This window comes from Alligator mississippiensis, chromosome 4 (assembly GCF_030867095.1).
Source record: "Alligator mississippiensis isolate rAllMis1 chromosome 4, rAllMis1, whole genome shotgun sequence".
NCBI classification, from domain to species: Eukaryota; Metazoa; Chordata; order Crocodylia; family Alligatoridae; genus Alligator; species Alligator mississippiensis.
This window is the reverse complement of record NC_081827.1, coordinates 18,079,323-18,102,608: the sequence shown is the minus strand read 5'-3', so window position 1 is coordinate 18,102,608 and position 23,286 is coordinate 18,079,323. Positions and strand designations below refer to the sequence as shown.

At 42.1% G+C, this 23,286-nt stretch overlaps 1 long non-coding RNA gene across 3 annotated transcripts; it reads right to left on the bottom strand.

Annotated features, from left to right (window-relative positions):
• Positions 1 to 1,867: 1,867 nt before the first annotated feature.
• LOC109283204 (uncharacterized) lies at positions 1,868 to 22,722 on the bottom strand. 3 transcript variants are annotated; one of them, XR_002090300.2, is made up of 4 exons: positions 22,621 to 22,722; positions 4,786 to 4,857; positions 3,598 to 3,734; positions 1,868 to 2,186 (listed from the first exon to the last, which is right to left on the bottom strand). It is a non-coding gene; the product is annotated as an uncharacterized LOC109283204 (long non-coding RNA). The 3 variants fall into 3 exon arrangements; XR_009461306.1 differs by lacking the exon at positions 1,868 to 2,186 and adding an exon at positions 2,198 to 2,280; XR_009461307.1 differs by lacking the exon at positions 4,786 to 4,857.
• Positions 22,723 to 23,286: the final 564 nt, after the last annotated feature.

Sequence of the window (23,286 nt, the reverse complement as noted above, 5' to 3'; positions counted from 1 at the left end):
TTCTTTTACACAGCAAAGAAAGCTTTTTGACACAATATTTTCTTTTTCTGATTGAATCAGGATTTCACTATGCAGCTTTTAGTGAAAGAGTAATCACTGAAGTGCTCTTGGAAAGTATTACTTGATTGCAATAACTTCCTAGTCAGAAAGAAAACTTTTAAAGTAAGTTATGATATTTAATTATTGAAAGGTGAAATAATCTTTTCCTGGAAAGAAACACTGAGTTGTTATATAAAAAGGCGGGCATACTTCAAACAATTAATACATTTATAAATATTTATTTTCCTTTTCCTTCTAGTGTCATTTTAGGCACTGATCCTGCAACTGCTATGCATGTGCCCAACTTTAAGCCCCAATCTATTTTACCAATTTTCAGGACAATGGTTTTATAGGCTAAGTACACACAGTTAAAAAGCATGAATGAGGCTGAATGTCTTCAATCTTTGCAGGTTAGTCTAAGCTGAGCAGATTGAACTGATAAGCAAGCAAACAGACATTCACTTTTGATTCAGAAAACGCAGCCACACACCTTCAATTGCCCAGATCAGAAGCCAGGGGGTGCTAGAGTATGCTTCCCTGCTCAGCTGGAGCAGATAGCTGGGGCAAAGCTAGCCTGCCCACTCTGCAAGGGGGAGAGGAGGTTGCAGGGGAAGTGCAAAACATCCTGGGATGCTGGAGGACTGAAAGTTAAACTTGAATCTTGAGGGGATCTGGGGCAGAAGTTCAATAAACCGATTTAACCTAAATCAGTTAAGTCTGATACTGCATTCATCCAGGTTTAACTTAAATGAGTTTCAGACATTTTGTAACCAGTTTATGTGCACTGAACTTCTTCTGTGTTACAGATTTGAACTGGTTTCTGATAATGTATACTGGTATTTATGTGTAATTTAAGTTCCTAGTCATAATGTAAAGCAAAGGAAGACAGCAAGGATGATATAGATTGCAACTTCTGGGCAGGTCTACATAAGCCATTTACTACAGAATTGCCTAATTAGTTCTGCCGTAAACATCTCAGTGTCTACACATGCGGTGCTTTTAGGATGGACTAAATTAATTAACTCCATTGTACATTAATACTTGTAAACACAGGGGTGTGCCTACCCTACACTCGACATGCAATTAATGCACAGAAAGCTTACTATACAGTAAAATATTGCACAGTAAGCTTTCCCTGTGAGTATGTCTACACATGTGCCTATTAGGAGTAAATTTGCTCCTGCCCATCTCTCCACCACGTGGCAGCCAGGGGGAGATCTAGACTGCCCTGGGTGCTAGCCCCAGGCTGGCAAGGGACACCTGGGTCAAGCCTGGCCTCCCTCCCATCCTTGTACCCCAGCCAGCCCCTCCCCAGAATATTGAGCTAGGTCAGATTAGCCCCAGGCTGGCAGGCTGACCCCTCACTCCTGATTCCCTGCCAGCCAGGGATGGTCCAGCCTGGCTCAATGTGCTGTGGTCCCAGGGTCATGCAAAGATGCTGTACCCAGGAGCAATAAACTGTGCGCCAGAGTTTATTGCAGTGCATTAATATCACATGTAGATGAGCCTTTTATGTTCAAGGGCTTGTGTAAAGCAGCTTCAGGAGGAAAAGTAGTGTGAAAATGGGCCCGACTTCCAACCTTAGAGACAACCTCCCCATTGACTTGACAAAGGTTGTATTAAAGTGTAGATTGCAGAATTTGGCCCATAAGTGCTTGATACATGCTTATTTTTCCCTACAGTGTATTTGATTCTGTAGTATAATTAGCATTACACTGCAATTTTTTGTTGATGGAAAATTCTGTAAGCCAAGTCTTGGTATTTCCTGCTGGAGTCACTCAATATAAAGGGAACTAAATATAGCAATCACAACCATTCCTTCAACAAAAGAACCAATTTATTGCTTCAGTCCCTTTACTGGCCTTACTTCTCACTTGAAAATTTTTAATTCCTGTAAGTTGAGATGGAAAGGGCTAAGCACTGGATCCTTGTAGCAGCTCATCTTTGCCTCTTATTACAACTTAAACCACGTGTCATCTATTTGATGACTGATCTATGCCATGACTTTGCAGCTGGAAAGCACTGGCAACTGGCTTTCTTGATCTCCTCCACCAGTCTTGAGTGCCAATACCAGTGCTGCATAAGTATGGCACTGAGGCAAAGAGTCCATATACCCTTCGTACAGCTTCCATCTGCAAGAACAGGAGCTGGCCGAAAAAGAAAAAAAAAAAAAAAAGGACCACAACTATATTTACTGCTGTAAATAAAGAACCTGCCCAGCTGTTGCTCTCCCACTGATTCCTGGTGAAAAAAAAAATCCAATGAGAAAGGTATATGAAAGGTTAGCATGCAAACTCAACTCTATTCTCTTGGTTATAAATCTTTCTGCCTCTACTTTTACCCTCTGTCATTTCATGTGCATTGCTTTTTTCCTTTTAAAAGTGGTCACCTTATTTATGCTAAACACTGGCAAGTTTATAATAGTTGTAAAAAGCTGTAAAAAAGATGTATGGACATGATCACAAACCTTTCATTTGGACATAAGTCCATTAATCTTTAAATAGCCAACTTGGTATGTAGCTAGCTTTAGTTTCCTCCATAATAGCGGAGGCTTGGATATTCACAAAAGGCAAAAATAAAGTCTAACGTATATAAAATGTCTACAATATAGCTGGTATTTAAGGGACTATGTCATCTAGAGAAATAAGATTACTTAATTCTTAAATATTTTTAAAGGATTATTTTATGCTCAATAGGCATCCTGATGGACAATATCTTCACTGTTGATTTGCCATTTGTTTTGATTATTTACATTTTAACAACCCTTCAGCTGTATTTTCTCCTTCCTTCAGTTTTACCCAGTTTGACACATATTGTTAGTCTTACGAATCTATCCATGACAGAACTAGGATACTACAGTTTAAACTACAAAGTTATGTAGAAAAACCTAGAGGGATAAAGCTATTTCCTTTGTAGGCAGCCCCTGGAAAAGGAAGGGAAGAGCTTTGTGTCCAGGGGCTCAGATATAGGCCACAAGGAAAACTTGATTTAAGAAAATTGTGCTGTGGATCTTGCTGAAACAAAAGTATCTGGCCAAGCGCCAGTTAAATGAAGAATGCAACAGAAAAGACTCATGCTCAGAAGTAACAAAGAGAATTGCATTTGAGAGACTGCATGGGAAGGCAAATTCAGCATATTGTGACATCAGCATGAACCAAAAAGACATGGACACAAAATATAATCCCAGTTCCAAATGTCCCACTCAGTCTGGGTGATTTGATAAAAGCCAATTATCTTTTACATAACCTGCTGCTAAGCCACTGCAGTCAATGGAAGCCTTTCGGCTGAACTGAATTCAGAAAAACATGTATGTACATCTATGTACATTTATGTATAATCCATTAATATTATGATACAGAAAACATGCAAAGAATAAATATCTTGTTATTGTTATTAAGCATTATTTGCTAACACTGGAAATATTTTTGACTCTTAAAGCATGTGTTTAAAGTCTAACAATTCTAGCTATGCCATCTGCCTTAACTATTACCTTTGTAATAAATTACCTATTTACATATGCCAAACTACAATTGAATTAGAGTCCTACTTAAAACATACCTTGACATATCTTCTGCTTCATCTTAATCACAGCATTTGTCTGCTCCAGTCCCTCCATTGGCCTTGTATCTCATGCAAATTTTCATCCTGGCTTTATGACCACAAGGAAATGCATGCACATGTAAGGGATTCATAATCTGTTTAGGGGGAAAATAGTAAAAACAATTAATGGGAGTTTACTTAGGAAATACTTGCATAGATTTTACTAAGATGTGATTCCTGAATATAGACTGCAGTATCATACCCAATGGTATGCTAAGCATTTGTGATTAATATTATCTCATAACAAGTAATATTAATCACATACAGCTTCCTGCCATGCTCTGCCTCCCTCACACACCTCTTCCTAAAGAGTATCTTCTCCAAAGAAACTTAATGAAAAGAGAAAAGAAATGGAGAGGATATAGTTCTGCTCAACAACAAAGTTGTGACAGAGAAAAAAGCCTCAACAGTTAAATTCCTCAGTTCATTGGTTTTGTAAGAAGAAAAAGGTACCATTAAAAAAAAATATACAAGTAAGATTTTAAATTTGGACGTCCTGAAAAAAGTGCACAATCTATGGAATTAAAGTCAACAGGCCATAAGGACCTGAATAAGGACACTTTAAGTGGGGACTATTTTGTCTGTACCTACATGGTCTTCATGCTTCTCTAACCTTCCACGTACTGATCTCAAAGCATATTCCCATTACCCTCTAACCTGAATCTTCATGGACCAAGTCATTGGGGATGGTTCAGCAGTCTATGCACATATAGAATTTAATTTCACTGAAACCCATCAGTTCCTTTATTAAATTCCAGATTACTTTAATAAGAGAACTGCCGTAGAGTAAGATTACAAAACCAGTAAAATTACAAAAGCAGGGACAGGATTGTGATTTGAATGATTCTCATTCAAATTAGGTATTGAAAGAGGTTTTGGTGGTTATTAATACAATGTTTACAACTACAAGCAGCAGGACATCCCATAGGGAAAAAATGTACTGGACCTAAACAAATACCCATCCTTAAGAAACATCTGCTACCAGTTCCACATACCTTTAAGCAGCAGCTACTTAGTGCTCCCCATATGCCTGTACCCTTCATACTTGACAGCATACATCCAATGCCAAGTCTGCACCATTTGTTCCAGACTCTGTATAGGCATGGCTACATATGCCACTACTAGTTGCATACTTTCGCTGCTCACCAGTGCTGTGCTGTCATCTTTACTCCCTTTTGCCATTGTGAAAACACCAAGGTCCACCAGCTGCCAGAAAACCTACAAACGGTGTATATATATTTTAACTTGTAGGTGCTGTTAGTTCAGCTGCATGTCCATCTCAGATTGTTAAGCTAGTGAACCACGATTTACAGGGGATTCCAGAGAGAATAATAAAATGTTAAAAGGAGATGGTCTCTCAAAAGGACTTTGAAACCAGATGTTTATTTGTTAAATCCATGCCTATTAGCATAACTAATAACTATGTGGTCACAATCTCATTGCTCCTTTCTATATCAAGAGAGACAGCAGAAGGTCTTCAGTACAGTTCTGCAACCCACACAATTCAATTTATACCTGAAATAGTTAATATATTCAAAAGAAATGAAGGGGCTTCAGCAACTCCAGTTGTCATAGAGAGTAAATTTAGTAACATGACTTACATGTCTCTCGACTGTTGTTAGCTGCTAAGAGATTTTAAATCACATTAATTGTTCTGTAAAACTCACATTTGCTATGGCTTGCATGTGTATTTTTTCCCTGAAATGTGATTTATTCTGCATTAAATAGGTTCTCACTTGCAGCTTCAATCCAAATCACAGTCTTATAGTGGAAACATAAGTTCCCCTACAGAAAAGAAAAAAATACCCCTAAATGTTAGCATACCTCAGGCAACAGCCCAGACAATAACATATCAAACAAGGGTAGACATTTCTTTATGGCCAGTTATTTTATCTGGGCATTGTCAGAGACAAATCCATTTAGTATGTAGGTGCTGTGGGTCCAGCCCCACCAGGAAACCAGAAGTACCCCACAGTGATTAGAAGGAGGTAGCCAACTATACATATAACAACTGAATTCTTGGGATAAATCATAAGAAAAACAGGAATGGGGGTGCAGGGCATAGGTTTAGGTTAATAACTAGAATCCTAAGGGGGTAGGAAGCACCAAGCGTAGGACACCAGCTAGCACCTACCACCTTTCAAACTTATCTAAGAAGACTGTGGACACTACCCACCCAGTGAAACTCAGCCCTGAAACATGCATACATGGATTGAAACGAAAACAGTTCCACAGGTGCCCAGCCTCCTCCAAGCTAGCACCAACTTCCTGGTCTTGCAGTTGGCCAAGGCAAAGAGGAAGTTGACCAGTACATCCCTGGACTTAGTAGGGCATGTCCAAAGAAGAGGTATGTGGAAAAATGCAGCCAGCAACTTAATTGGAGATCCCCTTTTTAAATGCATCACAACTGACCTCACACAATACTATTATCTGGTAAGTTAGAGGGCATCACAGACAAGTGAGCTTGAAATGATCTCATGTTCTTCCCTGCACCTACATGGTCTTCATGTGTCTCCTATTAGACCCATTTTAAATAGTATTTTAAATAGCAGTTAGACCAATTTTAAAAGCATTTAAAAATGTGTAGTCTGTGGATTTTTTTCCAACCTTCTGTTGCACAGATTGCTAAGCTTTGATGATGAAATTTTAAATTATTATGCTGGGAGAAGTCTGAGGTTGGTGGGTGTAACAGCTGCCTCCTATTCAAAGAGAGTAGACAATTGAATGCCCCTGAAGTAGAGGGATGACGGCCCTCACAAGCCACACCTGAGTCCACTTCAGAATGTGAACTATGCAGCCTGAATTTCAACTGAAGGCAGAGAAAGACTTGATTGATGCTCTGAGCACAAGAGGAAGAAGGCTCTGAAACACCATAGTAGCACTTTAAATAGCAAAGAGGCTAATAGCACAGAAGCCCTGTTTGCATAACCCTCAGGATATACTCAGAGTGAGCACTTTGGGCAGCGTGCTAGCTGAGCCTCATTTCTACTGCATTTAGTGATAAATGCAGGTTGCCACAACCACCCAAGGGGAAGATGCAGACACACACCATGGATTATCTCCCAAAGCATTGCTGGAGTACTTTCAGTGTCCCTTTACTCACCATGCATTCAGAATGAGGCTTGGAGAAGACCAGACGTACAAACAGCGAAGGATGCTCCAAATGCTACCCTTCCCTTCCCATGCTTTACTTCAGGACACCACCACGCTAAAAATGGCAGTGCATTATACTGGAGCAAGGGACTATTAACAATGTTGCCTAACTGGGAGCACAGTTTGTGCTTTTGTTATATTGTTTCTCACACCGCTCCTGACAATGCTGTGGTGTTCCAGCCTGCAAACTAGCTCACCTCCAAAAGTGATTGGATCCAGTTTGTAGCAGAGGGATCAGTGGCAAGCAGCTCAGCTGTCCCTGCCTTCCACTGTGCCACCGATTCCCTCCACAGCATGTCCTGCTGTCTGCATCTCCCATCCCCTCCAACCAGTTTACTCTCTCCCTCCCCCTCTGACACTGCTTACCAAAGATAAACTCTCCCTTCCCAAACTCCACCTTTTCTTCCCTTCCCAAACTCCACCTTTTCTTCCCTTCCCTCTCTCCCTTCAACCAGAGGGGAGAAGCGGCCCATAGTGTAGCCAGGTCACAAGCATCTGCCTTGCTGCTCTAAGAGATTGAGCACCCCTGCTTTATTACTATGATTTTATACTTTAACTGCGCAACACCCTTTGTGCAGACCTGTGCACTTAGTCAAAAGAGGGACTCAGTTACATCATGGTACCTATCCAAGTCAATGGAGCCAAACTAACGTACATCCAAGTGCCACAGAGTAGAGAATCAGGATTGGCATCAAGTATAATTTCAAGAAGCAAAACACTAAGTACTAAGTGGCACATTTCCACTATATGTTTTATCTGAGCTACAGCTTTACATGCATGAAGCTAAACAACTGTATCTAAAAGGTGCAATATATCCCCATAGAAATGCACAACATGTAAGCCTAATTCCTTGGCAGGAGGACAGCAGCATGTCTCCACTGACACTCATTATTTATACCTGCCCTATATCTGCTATAGAAGATCTTATTGGTATTCCTAGGCAGAATTTACAGCTACAATACAAGTGGAACAAGCAGATCTGTGTTTGAACACTGCTGAGAAAAGACCAAAGCATAGAGTAACCAGCGTAGAGTAACAGACTGATGCTGGCTTTGGTGAGGAAGTATTCTTGGTCCTTTTCCTAGTTTGGCTGCTGACCTTGGCAGAATCATACTATCTTTTATGCCCCTTTGTCTTCTTCTCCATTATCAATCTCACCTATTTAGACATTAGGTTCCAGATTTTTTAAAGATGAAGAGGTGATAAGCAGGATTTTTAAAGCCTGAACCAAGCCCCTAAAGAAAATGTTAAACATATAAACTTAAGACAGGGATAGGCAACCCCAGTCCACGTGCCTATTAATGGCACGTGGAGACATTTCCTCTAGCATGCCAGGAGGCATGCAAGGAAATTGTTTACAAAACAAAAAAAAAAAAAATTAAGTTGCTGCTCCAAGTCTATGGAGTAGCCACAGGTCCCAGCACCATGGCAGGCACCGGGGCACGGAGTCAGGAGAACACAGGCAGGGATGCAGTCTGTGTACTGCTGCCCCCAGCCCGTGTCCCTGGGCTGCACCCCCACCAGGCCAGCCCCTGGAGGGGAGCTGTGGGTTGGCAGGGCCAGGTCCAGGCAGACGCTGTTCAGGGCCACTGTGCTGGAGGCTCCCAGCAGGTGGACAAGCCCTGGGTACAGCCGGGGCTTGGGAAGACAGATGCCCTGTCTCACCCTGGCAAGGGCAGCAATGGGGTGCCAAGCACTGAGGCTGGGCACTCAGGGCAGGGTCCAGGCAGCAGGGGAAGAAGCTGGCATGGGGGTGAGGTGCTGTGGGCAGCCCAGCCCAGCCCTTGGGAAGGTGGTAGCCAGAGAAGGGTGGGTGCAGGGCAGGAAGCAGGGCTTGGAGGGCTTAGCCCATGGCAAGAGGGTGGGTGGGGTGCTCAGTGGCACCCATGGTGGAGTCCAGCCTGTACAGCTCCACAGGGGATGCCTGCAAGGGGATGCCACCTGGCCAGGGCAGGACTCTGGGCTCAGGGGGTTCCTGGTTCCACTTCTCTGTGTGCTGGACACAGCATGGGTAGGGCAGAGCTGCCCCCAGTGCAAGGGCTTTGCCACAGGAGCCCCCCCGCAAGCCCTGGGAAGAGCCGCTGCAGGTGGCACTCAGGACCGAGCCCCTGGGATCCTGCAGCGCAGTGGCCCTGCACACTTCTGCCCCGGCCCTGGCTCCTGGAGGGAAGCTGCAAGAGGCCAAGGCTGGAGCCCCAGCAGGCTGGGCCAGCCGCAGAAGCTGTTCCTGGAGTCCAGGGGCTCCTGCTGCCAGACCCTTGCACTGGGGGAGGCTCTGCCCCACCCCTGGTGTGCCCGGCATGCAGAGAGGCTGAGCCAGGAGGCCCCTGAGCCTGGGGTCCCGCCCTGTCCAGCAGCATCCCCTCATGGGCAGGGCAGCTGCAGCCCATCCCTGCAGAGCTGTGGGCCAGACCGAGCCCCACCTCAGGTGCTGCTGGGTGCCTCTGACCGCTCGCCATAGCCTGAACCCGCAGAGCCCCAGGGCTGCCCTGCTTCCCACCCAGCCCCTGCCCTCCTTTACCTGCTGCCTTCTCAAGGACCCCGCCAGGCTGGCCTGCCTGCAGCACCTCCCCCCTCACCTACTTCTCCCCATACCACCCAGACCCTGCCCTGAGTGTCCAGCCCTAGCATTCGGTGCCCCAGTAATGTCCCCACCCGGGTGGGATGGACCTTCCCTCCCAAACTTGGGCCCGGGCTCCCCCCATTCTGGGACCATCAGGGAGGGCGGAGTGTCCTGGCCCTGGTGGCTGTTGCTGCCTCCCTCCGCCAGACACTGCCCTGGACCAGCAGGCCTGAGCCACAGCTGGTAATGTTGGGACATGAGGATCATTCCCTTGCCACCCACTTTCTCTTTTTCCTTTTTTCCCCCTCTCTCTTCTCTCTCCCCCCCCCTTTTTTTGTCTCCTCTTTTTCTCTTATTTTCTTCTCTCCCCCCTCTTTTTCTCATTTTTCTCTTCCCCCCTCTCTCTCTTCTCTGTCCCCCCCCCCCCATCACAACATGCTTAACAAAAAAGAATACACAAGAACAATGGTAGCATATGAAGTTTTATTTACTGTCACCAGGTTTAACCTTTTTACAAAAGCTGGTATTTTCCAAAAAAATAAAAGGCAACATTTATAATTATTAACTATATTAATATGCAGTGTATCCTGCCATCTACCCCCCACCCCAGTTTTTGTTTTTCTGGAGTGCCGGCACTCTGGCACCTTACAAGAAAGACATTGTGGGGTTTTTGGCGCACTGACCAAAAATGTTGCCTACCCCTGCCTTAGGATCTTTAAAACACAGATTGTCTCAGACTGTGTATCTGTACATTGCCCAGTGCAAAAGAGACCTTTATTTCCTTTGGATAATCTAGGCATCCTTCTAATAGAATAATCAATAAGGACACATTATAAAGTGTGTTTACACCCAGCAATCTTTTCTTACTTTATTTTTTATGACCAGGACAAGCACAGATATTTAGAAACAGCCATTATGAGATTCATTTCATTAAGATGCAACACATGGCACTTAACTGAAGGGTTACCACAGAAATTACTATTTACTGATCACTGAAAGCACTAATATAAAATCTGCATACACTTTAAGTAGCAAGTACTGAATATAAATCTATGCAGGATGGCTGGAGTTATTCACTAATGATTTATATTGATAAAGTTCCCAATTTTGCACAAGCTGAAGTGATTATAAGCAACATTTAAAATGTTTTAATTACTCCAATGTTGCAAATTCCACATGTGTGTTAAGTCAGCTCTATGGAAAAGCCTTGTCAAGTGTGGAATGCTTTGGTGAATGCAGCCAACATGTGTGTGGTATGGACATTTATCTAGTGCTGTCTTCTGCCCTGTGGTTTCTTTACCTTGTTTTTTAACATCATTATGTAAAGCCCTGACTCTGCAAATATTTATACACCTGGTTAACTTCGCTGTCATGGGTAGTCCGCTGAAGTCAGAACTATTCCAATGACCAGAGTTTTTAGCAAATATATACCTGAATAACTTACTAAAAAACAAAAACTGTATTTTTTTCTGGCATACCAGCATTTTTTTTTGGGGGGGGGGTTGTTTTTTTTTTTTTTGTACACATTTATAGTTCATCATTAGAAACTATTAATGTAACATGAAACTTGAAACCAGTTACTTCTCTAGGAAATTACACAAGTTGCTATTTCTGCAATATATTACTATGCTATATTTTAAATGAAAATGTACATAATAAGAATATAAGAACTGCCATTTACTGAGTTGGACTAAAGGTGTCAATGATACCCACTCCAGCATGCATCCACTCTATGCCAGGTCCAGCGTGCATCCCAGAGCAGTCAGAGAATGCACCAAGTGGCTGGAGCGGGTGCTGCATGCAGTGCAGTTCCTGGACTGGATCTTCCAGGACACATGCTACACATGACACCTGCTCAAAGGCATGCATTAGATCTGGCATGGAACAGACATGTGCTGGAGCAGACTTGTTGCATACTCCTGGAGTGCCCAGAGTGGGTACCATGTACAGCACAGTCCCAGGCCCTGCCGCCATATGAAGTCCACTCCAGGGCTGTGCTGCATACAGCACCTACTTGGGCTGTTTTGGGGAGCATACTGGATCTGGCACAGAGTGGACATGTGTTAGAGTGGGCACGGCCCACAGACCAGCCCCACGCCATTCATCCAGCCCACAGGGACAGATCAGCTTGGCACCCCTGGATTGGACCATAGATTCACCTAGCCCTGTCTCTCACAACAGCAAAAGTGGATGCTGAGGGGCAAGGTGAACAAGGCAGGGTCCAACATGTTTTTACTCCATGCGGTGTCCTACCACAGATTCTAACACTCAGGCATATTTGTAGCAACTAAAATCCACAACATTTAGATCCACATTTCATGGGTTTGGGATACCGGGTTATGGTTCAAGCCCATTTTTATGCAGTAAGCAAATGAAAAAGCACTTTGGCACAAGGTGGACTAAATGTCATTGTCGCAGGTAATTTGATACATGACAAATTCGATACATGACAAAGATTACTCACTGGCTATAGATAGAGAAAATATCAGAGGCTATGGGAGTGTGATAACTGCTGGCTATAAAACTGTTATATAATAGAAACATTAGTAAATGCATAGTAGGCAACTGCATGTAACGGCCTGTGTGTGGGATCCATCTGCTTGACAATAATTTTACTTGTGCCATTAAAATTGTTTAATGCTTTTATATGTCCATTCTGTAAGTCAATACTGGCCACAACATTTTGTGCTGTAAAATGTACTCCATACAAGCTATTTCTTTTCCCATATTTCATTAAGTTCAGTGTTATTCAGATAGCTTATTCTTAACTTACCACAGCAGAAGCCACATAAAGCTGAAGTCTATTCTATATTTCCTGTCTCTTCGCTATAATTAATGACTGTTTGCCAAACTGCGGAAAATTGTTCCCATCTGTATTCTCAATAGCGAATAAGATTCTTTCTAATGGTTTTGCAGGTTACTATATCCCATTCCCCATTCCTTTAAAAGACAATATTTATCAATTCCAGCTCTCCTGTCTCTGCTATTACTTGGGCAATATTCAAGACTTTCATTTTAATAACAATTCTATTATCTCTCTATCCTCTAAATTGTTCTGCCTAATTAATAGGCCACAGGGGATAATATCTGTTCTGCAACAGAACAGATCACTTGGACCAGCGTCTGAGGCTGTATGGGTAAGAATATTTCCAAACCATATGGTAAAAGGATTAGGCTTCCATCTTGTATATGGATAAAGGACAGATCCATTCCAATTTATCAGTATGATTAATCAAAGTTTACTAAAGCCAGGCTACTTGTAGCATGCTTTGCATTTTCAACTTCAACAATATTTTATAGTTACTGTATCTGGTTATTAAAAAACTCTTCCTTTTTGCCTAAAGAAAAAGTTTAAATGTTTTATATCTTGCAGCCAGCCTGGAATCCTAGATGGGCCCACAAAGATGTTGCTGGCAAAAGATACTTTATTCTATAGCTACTCTTTCCTGTGATGTCCTTGAAAATCTAAGCAGTAATTTGCATGCGACTAGGAATACCCAAGTCCTATATTGTGCTTTTCATCAATGTACTTTATAAAAAGAAGTCACTCTCATAAAGTGAAACTGAGGTACAAAGACATGGTTTGCCCAAAGTCACTGCATAAGGTAGTGACAGAGCTAAGGATAAAACCAATATCTTTCCATCTTATGCCAGTGCCCTATTCACTAAACCAGTGATTCTCAACCAGGTTAGGGTAGGTACACAGTTTATGCACCTTTAAAGACTAACTAAATAAGATAGACAGCATGCAGGAGAGAGAGAGAGAACAAAAGAAAGCGCATGTGTACAAGTTTCCCTAAACCCAAGTTCACTTCATCAGATACCTAAGGTGCCATGAAACCTTTTTAGGGTTATTGTTGGGTGCTGCTCAATATATTTGCACTGCTAGGAGTACAAACACCTACACATCAGTCACAAGATCAACCTAGATATTTTAAAGAGGAATACATAGTGTCAAGAACATTTTGACCCGTTATAATGATTCCGACTTACTTACAGCGTAAGAATTGCCCTCTTCTTTTTCTGTAGTCAAGAAACATATGAAAGCTAAGAGCTGACATTTTTCTTTTCCAAGGGGTTCATTGTGTTTAAAAAGTTGGAGAACCAGTGCAGTAACCCATGCTGGATTCTGTTTGGAGACTTATATAGTCTGTTAATGGTAAATTACTTATTGTTATGAGAAGTTAAAGAAAGAAAATGGAAATAAAGTAATACTCCATAGGAGGGGCCAAATCCAAGATTAAATACATGGTTTCAATTCCTACTGAAACCAGGTCCGAACGTGAGCCCAAGATTCCCCTGGGAAGAAGGCAGAAAAATGTAATAGGACTGAAATGCTGCTAAGTAAGGTCTTTCTGAAATAAAAGACAATCTGTGTTCCATCTATGCTGAGAGCACAGTATTTGCCAAGAGAAATCAGTTACATAAACTTCGTACAATCAGTGATTTTTCATATCCAAGCACAGAGTGCATTCAGTCTCCTCAAGTAGCCAGGAAATATTTCTATATAGCGAGTGAATTTCTTAATTTAATCTCCACCGTTTCTAGTATGGACACTCCTACTAATACATATCTCAGAAAAGGTTCAATTTTGTGGGCTGATCTTCAAAAACAGCCCAAATGTAAAATTCATGTTCAACTTCAGGATTGGGCTCTGATATCTGTTCGAAAAGTCTGGGCATTTTTGGATAAAGTATTAGCAGGTAGGCAAGGTGACCAAAAGGTTCTGGTTCTGCATTGACCCATTATCTAAATTAGATTTCTAATGCTAGTGTACAGTCACAAGCCTTGATTTTTATATTTTCATAAGAAGCCCGCATTGTGTATAGAAGAACAAGCAGCTTTGTGCTGCTAAGCAAGCAAAATCTGGATGTGCACAAATGGGCTATGGGCCAATACAAATGCAGTTAAGTGATACACACTGTATATGTTTCATGGACTTTTCATTAGAACATTTTTCTTCCCTGACCCCCTCTATATTCCCTTCCATCTTTTTCTGGGTTTCCATTTAGCACTATAACTCTTCTGCAGTCCTCCGTCCCCCACTTTCCTGCTATCCATTCTTGCCTTCAAATTAAATTTTCCATCCCACAACATGGATTTATAACTCTCTCTCAACAAAGCAAAAATATTCATCGTTCATAACCTCTCCCTTCCTGCAGAAAAAAACCCCAACAAAAAACAAAGAAAAGGGTAGCATAATTTTGTATGCAACTGCTCTGGTTTGCATAAAAAAATATGGGCAATTTCCCATTTAGGCCAATTCCCCACTTTTTCCTGCCCGTCACTCTGTCTCCCAATCATGTACTGTTTACATTTCGCCTGAGCATGCTGTTGATTATACACAACTTACATTGGACATCATTTTCTTAGAAATGCAGAAACCAACTTTCTAGGACAATCTCATTTGTCTCTTATCTGTGATAGAGTCCGCATGGCAAAGCCGTCATACGTTGAATGCATGCTGCGTTTTTCCAGGCATTTAGGCAAATCTCTGACTGGTTCAGAATTGGGTTTCATTATTTCAATGCTTGAGAGCCATTTAGTGGACCCAAAAGTAAACTGTAATAACCTGAATGAACAAAGATGTAGGAATAATTACTATTACTGTACTGGCATATTTAGCAGTTAGACATCGGCACTGTTGAAAATATAGCTGTATAATGGAGATTTTTTCTCAAAAAACTGCTACATTTACATTCAATAGCATGAGTTTCCACAGTTCTCAAAAACTTATTTAAAGGTACCCGGTAACATGACATTTTAGTCCCCTCAATATAAATAAGGCAGGAACTTTGCTAGAAGTGGCAGGTAACACTTCTAATCCATACCTATGTTATAATATTCTTGCTCAACAGCTGTCAGCAAGTAAATTTAACTACTGGTGGAAGTAGAGTATAGAAAGGATAATTATAGAGTTACATGAAAAACTACAAACAAGCCAAACATGAAGAACCCCCCCCCCCCCGCCCAAAACCTGGTTTACCTATTCCCAAATGATTGAGTTTTTCCTTAGAAAGCAAACATCTGTTCCTTTCTTTGATTTAGAAATGTCATTGATGCTTTATTCTTACAATGAAATACACCATAATATATTATTATATTCAGAGAAGCATGAGAGAAAGGGTGAGAGTCAGAAGCTCAGGCTGTAGTCTTTTGGTTGAGGGTACAAGTCCAGACAGGGACAGAAATTTCCTGAAGGAATAAGGACGACAGCTTTTACTGGACAGCCTTGCATTGTTCAGACATAGGACTGGTCTGCAAAGCCTGTCAAGGAAGGCTGCTGGGCACTGATTGGCCCCATTGCAGAAAGAAGAGGAAACGCATCATAGTAATATTGACTCCACATAATGGATATGTGATTTTTAACTATGTTTGAAGGGGCCCATGACAAGCGTCTACAGGTGAGTGTTAGCTAGGTCAAAAAAAAGAAATGGAAAATTTCAGTAAAGGCACAGGAGATGGAGGAGGTAAAACAGCAGCACTGAAAAGCATGCTGGGGGACTGTGATTTCACTTGAACCAGGAAGAAGTCTGGGACAGAAGGTTCATAAATCGGTTTGACCTAAATCAGTTAAGTCTGATACTACATTCAACCAAGTCTATCTTAAACCAGTTTAAGCCATTTCGGCTAGAGCAGAAGTTACACACAAACCAATTTAAGTGATCAGAAACTCATTTAAACCTGTAACAGAACAAAAGTTCAGTGCACATAAAAAAGCTTCAAAATGGCTAAAGCTGGTTTAAAGAGAAGTCTGGTTGAATGTAGTATCAGATTTAACTGATTTGGGTCAAACCAGTTTTTAGAACTTCTGTCCCAGACCCCTTTCCTAGTTTAAGTTAAAGCAGAGTGCCCCAGTATCCTAGCATGCTTTTCAGCCCTGGGCTGGGCTGTTTGCTCCAGAGAGCAGGGCTGGTCCTGCCCTCACCTCCCTAATTAGAGCTCTGGCTGGCTGAGAAGGGAGTGGGGGACTGCAGCCAGGGTCTGCCTGGCAGAGGCACAGCAGCATCTGCCAGACTTCCCCCTGCTCCCCCCACCCCTTGATGCTCAAGCAGGGATCCCCCCACTCCCTCCCCTCTCCCACAGCAGGGACCCCAGCAGCACAGATTACAGCTGCCACCTGGCCATGCCACCCCCATGCTAGCCAATGCCGAGAGATATCTATGTGCGTGTGCGCCTCCAATTTCACTGGAACAAAAGCAGACAGGACAGTGTCCACTTAGGGCATTCTGGAACTAATCATCAGGTCAGCTGGTAATGCCTGTCAGACAGCCACCCTCTCTCCTTTCTTCCTGAGATTCAAGAAGCCGGTGGCTTGCAAATGCCTTGCAGAATGCCCGTACCCTTTGGTAAGAAGAGCTTGAACCAATGCGAGAAAGGCTTTTGTTTTTTTGACGGGCTGATAAGCTTTGTGTTCTGGTAAGCTCCTTGCAGGCTGCTGGCATGCTTCAAAGTCAGAGGCATCTCCTGCCCTGAAACTCTTATATTAAATGAAGTTTCACTATGCAGCAATTAATGTTAGTGATTGCTTCTACTCATCCATTGCTGAGCCTAGCTTGTGGGACAGGGAAGCTGCACTCTATCTGGCATTTCAATAGGGGACAGAGGGAGGTGTGAGAAATGACCTGCTTTGCAATGAATGGGACCTGTCAGTTTGAGATTTAGGCAAATATGAAGCACTAGCTAGTAGGATAATACACATACATGCAGTCCACACAAGCAGCTCCTCCCTCCTCCCTCTTTGCCTCAGAGTGCTAGCCAGGGCTGGGGTCTGGCAATACACCCCGCCCCCCTTGAGCTGTGAGTGGGGGAAAACCCTGGCAATGGCTGCTTCCCCCTCCCCAGGGGGGAGTCTAGCTGGGGACTGTGCAGACCAGGGGGTAGAGGTTTAAACCCCACCTTAATAATAGCATCCTGATGGGGTATGACCACACCCCCCAACCCTCAGCTCAGCACTGCAGAAGGGAAAGGAAAGCTTGCTCTATCACCCCCTGGCGCCTGGCCTGAGTCACTGCAGGCATTGCATTTCCTGAATCAAAAAGTGAATGTCTATCCAGTTAGACTAGTTCAATCTATGCAGGTTAGATCAACCTGAGAAAATTTAATCAATTCAGGCTCAGACATTTTGAATGTCGATCTTCAGCCTTTGAAACTGGTTTATGTGCACTGAACTCCTATCCTGTTATAGGTTTAAACCAGTTTCTGATCACTTAAACCAGTTTAAGTGCAACTTCTGTCCCTAGCCTTGGGGACATTCCTCATGGTTGTTCTCAAACAACCTCTGGGCCAAGGCCTCAAGGTTATCCCCATTATATACAAGTTCAAGTTTGTGTATACAAGAAGTAGGTGGGTGGGTACTGCACACAATCATGTATCCCAGGGACAGCAAGGGCAGAGCACATCAGAAACTGTATTAACACCACTGCAGTCATCTATTTACATAAATATATTCTACGTTCTCTAAGGGGGACAAACAGAAATAATATCATGGTGTAGTTAGAAGTATTTCCTGATCCAATAGTTACACACCTTGCAAAACTGTTCTGTAAAAAGCTACACTTTCATTGGAGGGGGGGAGAAACACAACAACAAAACATTATAACCACACGCTTCCCAAAAAAAGCCTTTCCCAAATATGAAGAAAGCATAATAATTCAATATTATCCAGAATGTGAAAGATCAGCTCCAAGACTATTCTGAATTATCCCCATTCAATTGGTATTATTTCTGAACCCTAATAAAGATTACAAAGTCAACATTATTTTACTATTACAATAATGCCAGCTAGCTAAGGTACTTGTGCTTCCATCCCAAACCACCTCCAATGCTTTCTCAGATAGTAATATTAAAAAGAACCAAATTTAGAAAAGAACATGTTCATTTGCCAGAAGAATCCAGCATCCTCTCTGGGATACACACAGCTTTGTGCAGACATACAAATATGAGCACATCATAAGAAGAAATTATTGGTCAAATATAACAAGTTGATTTTAGTAATTAAATTAAAGGCCACCAAGTCTACTGCCATGGCAAAAATTCTCATATCCCCATTTAATTTAATAAAAAAAACTCTAAAGCTGTCATAGAATATCCTGTTTCCCAAAGGGCCTGAAAACCCAGGGGAACTTGTTACAGGAGTTACCTTCAGCTTGCTGCAGAGTATATGAAGACTTGATTTAAGGCCTGGATTCCAAGCAGGAGAAAAAAAAATCTGGAAAAAATGCAGTTTATCCTCCTTTGGCCATGCCTTTGCTCTTTGGGAATTATTGCCTCTAGGTTTTCTATGGAACTTCTGACTAGTTATAACATCTCTCCTGTGTGCTGTTTTCCTAGATTAACCTCTGGTTCCCAAAAGGGTCATGTTTTTATTCATTTTCTGAACCAAGCCTCCATTTCATTCCAAGATCCCACACAGCCCTTAGCATTAAACAAAGGAAATTGCTCACATGTCTTCTGTATGAGCTTTCCTTACAGAATATATGAACTGACCCTAGAGCATTATCTTGTTTGAACAGTTTTCATTGTGAAGCATCTCTTCAGTGGTAAACCAAAAATTGAGAGCATCTCCAAGCGCTCTGTTAGCAAGGCTGTATTTCCTGGTTATTTGTACCCAACTGGAATGGATGCTTTTATTACAGTCCAATGACCATGCACCTCAGATTTGTAGACAACACTGACTATGAAGTCAAACAACAAATAATTTTGATTTTAATTCCACACAAGGGGCTTTTCTTACCAAGAGATCCCAAAACCAGTAACCCCTCTTCCTCTTGAGCCCAGGTGGAAGAATAGCTTTGGTTTGTAGTCAATGCCTAACAACTCTTTGCTTTTGTACAGAAAGAGTTGGGAATTTAAAGTTTTATTGGATTTATTGTTTCATTGGGAAAAGCATCACTAACTTTTTGGGTCCGACTTAAAAGACCCAACAAATTTCATTTTTAAAGTAACAGAAAGAGCAGTATGGACCAACTCAACAGCCATTACAGCCTTCTGATTAAATATGCTGGTACCTTATAACCAGCTCTCATAAGACTGTTACCAACCCTGATTATCTACACACTGAGTTGTACACACTAAGGTAGCAGGTCATAATGCACAAGACACTGATTTGGGAGTCAGAAAACATAAGATCTATCCCCAGTTCTGCCACTAGCATGCTGTGTGGTCCTGCGCAGATGCACCTTGATGCTCTCTGCCTCCATTTCCCTCCTGTGATATGGGAATAATGATACTGATATCCTTTTTAAAGCCTGTTAAGACCTACTGATGAAAAGTGCCACACAGGAGCTCCGCATTATTATTTAATTTGACAGCACACACTCCTATTTGAACTCCGCTATTTTGACTGGAGTGCCTTGCATTGATTGTAATTTAGCCCGCATCCAGCCAACTTAATCTAAATAAAAATAAACCCGGATTAAAGCAAAATAAAGATGCCCCTCCCATCTTTTCACTTAATTTCCGCAATCTGCTTAAACCACACAATTAGTTAACCAGTGCAATTCAGAGTACAGAGACCCCTAATCCTGTCATTTAGCATCCTTGGCTCATTGTCCCCTCTTTTTCTGCCTGCATCAGTGTGGGCTGCTAGAAATTACACCCAGGAGTTCATTCCTGGAGGTCACATCCAGGGTAGGACTTCTGCATACTGTCAGTGGAGCATGCCAAAGCTGCAATGTGTGGTTTTGTCAAAGGAGGGTTTGAGGGCAGCAGAGGAACTGAGATTGGGGTGGAATAATCAGGAAGCTGTTTCAGGCATACGGGGTGGCAGAAATTTAAAAAGTGCAAAATATGCCATGGAGGATAGAGACAAAGGGAGTAGTCAGAAGAAAACTTCTGGCAGACTTCACAGGGCAGGAAGAGGTAAGGAGGGCAGTAACATAGCCAGGGATGGTCTCGTGTGTGAAATGCTTTGAAAGCAATGTAGAAAAGCTTGAAGTTCATACAGGAGGAAATAGGAATGAACAAGATAGGATGAAAATCTTTGTGACTGCATTATAGATGGAAAGAAAGCCTAGAGACCTGCTAAACACAGTAGATAATGCTCAGGCTCACTTGGAATTTTATCTATACTGTTCTCCCCGTCATAGTCCCAAATCCTTTGGTCTTTATCTTTCTAAAGCACTCCCCTTCTGTCAAGCCTCCTAGAAGCACTGCTGGTGTTGAAGTGAAATTCCACTGCTTTCTGGAGTATTAAAATTAACTCACTTCCCCCTGATCTAATCACTCTGTTATATCACCATTTGAAATGCCAGCCAAGACACCCTCCTCCAAGAATCAAGTAAAGCTCTTTTATGCACAGCTGGATACCCTTTCACTAATAATAATACAGGGTAACATGGACAGGTTTACATAGTGCTGTATCTGTACATTCAAACTGAAAAGATTCTCTTTGAGCCATGGGCAACTGGTTTCTCCTGAGTCTGGGTCCTACCTATCTGTTCCTAGCCAGGGGTCTGGCTGTCAGGAGCACAAGGGGTCATGGCTGGAGTCTGGAACAAGGAATCAAAAAGCAGGAACAGGCATCAGTGATTAGCTGGTAGAAACGAGGAAGAAGGATGAAGCTGGGAACCCAATAAACAAGAACTAGCAACAAGCACACACAACTTAGGATGCTAGAAACAAATAGGCAAGACTCAGGGACTGGGAAACTAGGTAAGGAACTAAGGAAACTAGGAACATGGACTCAGAAGCCCAAAGTTAGACAGACATCTTTTCTGTTAAATATCCTCCTGGGCCCTGAAGGAGCTGCTACTTAAAAACAGTGACCAGCTGGCGGTAGTTAGGCCGCTGGCAACCAGGTCCACTCAGTTAACTAGAATCAGCTGGGACAATTTAGCCTGCCTCCTGCCCTAGCTGCTGACACATTTGCTGCACACACAGAATATGACCCAGTCCTGTTTAGAGTGCCTCTTACAGGATATGAAACAATGCTTGCATCTACAGTAAGTAGCATTACTTTCCCTGACAGTTTGTCTCAGCAAAAACTAAATAAAACATAAATATACACTTCAGAATTTGGCTTCATACACTTATTAATATTTCTCTTACCAACCACATGGTAATATCCTGCAAATATTTATGCATGTGTATAACTGGATGCACAGAGTAAGCCCTTTGATATTAAAGTCACTAGTCAGATATGCAAAGTTAAGTACAGTAGATGTATAAATGTTTGCAAAATTGGAGATCAGTTAGATACATAAATCAGGAAGGAATTATAAAAACCCAATTTAGAACCAACCCTTCTACACTGGCCATTTCTTTTAAAGAATAAGGAGGAACTGGTTACTGTACAATGAAGTCTAGTGCACTTTAAGATCACAGAAAAGATATTCAATGACGTGGTTGCTTTTTTTCATTAGAAGCTCATAGAAAAGCATTATGCTGGTGTTTATTGCCAAGATCCCTACACCTTCCATCAAAAAATACATTCAAACAGATTTTTAAAACCATATAAAAAAGACTGCCTCATCTAGTTTCATTAGTAGGAGCAAAATGATACATAAATGATACATCTACAGGGGACTCTATTTTAAAAGTGCATACTCTTTATCCTAAGCACCTACTCAGAGTAGGTATTCATGCAAAACTTAATAGCCAGCATAAGTGTTTACATCAAGTACATGGCTACCAATACCATGGTATTAGAAGCCCTGAAGCAGATGAGCTCCCATCATTTTCAAGGCTTTCAATAGTCAGTTTGGGGGCTGCTGGGACAAACCTTGAAATAGGGAGAGAGAACAGCTATGAAACTATTTCTTGCTCCTTTCACGTTCAAAGCTAATACCAGCGCTTTGGCTGCTTCCACTTTACTGTTGCTGGGAGTTAAGGGAATACAAAGTTATAGCTGGGGAGTATGTAGTTTATCAGCATGCAGTTGCATGGAAAAACAGAGAGGTCAAACGAAAGATGCACCTTTATTTAATCTATGCACTTAATGGACATGCTAATAACTGGAGTTTGTTACAATGGGCAACAAAGGGGGACTGCCATTGTGCCTTGCAGTGTATGCAAAGTATGCACTTATCTGGTAAGCATTTAAGTGGAGCACAGTGTACTATATTAGTATACTGTGCAAATATCAGTTCACAGCCATGAACTTCTATGGACACAAACAGCTTTGGAGAGGACTGTGGGCATAGGATTCAAATAGAGCAGACATGTTCTTTACCACTGAAATGCATTGCAGTCACTGCATTAATACTTTCATACTACACCCAGGATTCATTTCCTCTTTCCTTCCACTCAAATCCCAGCCTTACCTTAGGGACAAGTAACTCTGCTGCAGAGATCCACAGGAGGACTGCAGTGAATTCTTTCCTACTATACCTTTCCCCATTAAGCAGCTGTGCACCCTCTCCTTGCTGCTATAATGAGGGGAGCAGCAGTGAGAGAGAGAATAAGAGGCAGCTTGATTGGCTGCTGAGTCACCACAAGAGAAGCAGCTAATGGCTGAAGGACAAAAAAGAAACCCTTATCTGTAACCCAACAGCTAAAAAAAAGCATTTGGAAAGATGTCCCCTAAAACAGACTCATACAGTGTTGCCATCTCTCTTGGTTTTATCACAAATTTCAGTCAAATTCGGGGTTTCCTTAAAGCCCCAGGTCCTGGAGCCATATGAATACATGAGAATCTCAGAGTTCATTAAAAAAAAAAAAAATGTAAGCTTCTAGTCCTGGTTATGAAAGACAACAGCAAGAATAAAACACACACATACCTGAAAAATGTGAACCCAAAGACATAAACTATAGAGGACAAGTGAACTAAATAACCTCAATTAAAAACTCATGGTTATTAAATATTTGGGGTTATTATTATTTAAAGGAAAACATGTTTAAAGGAAACAATCCTTTCCCAAACAGTATAGAGGCTAATGCTGGATATGACATCACAAGGAGTAACAACGGTAAGGATGGGTTGGAGAACG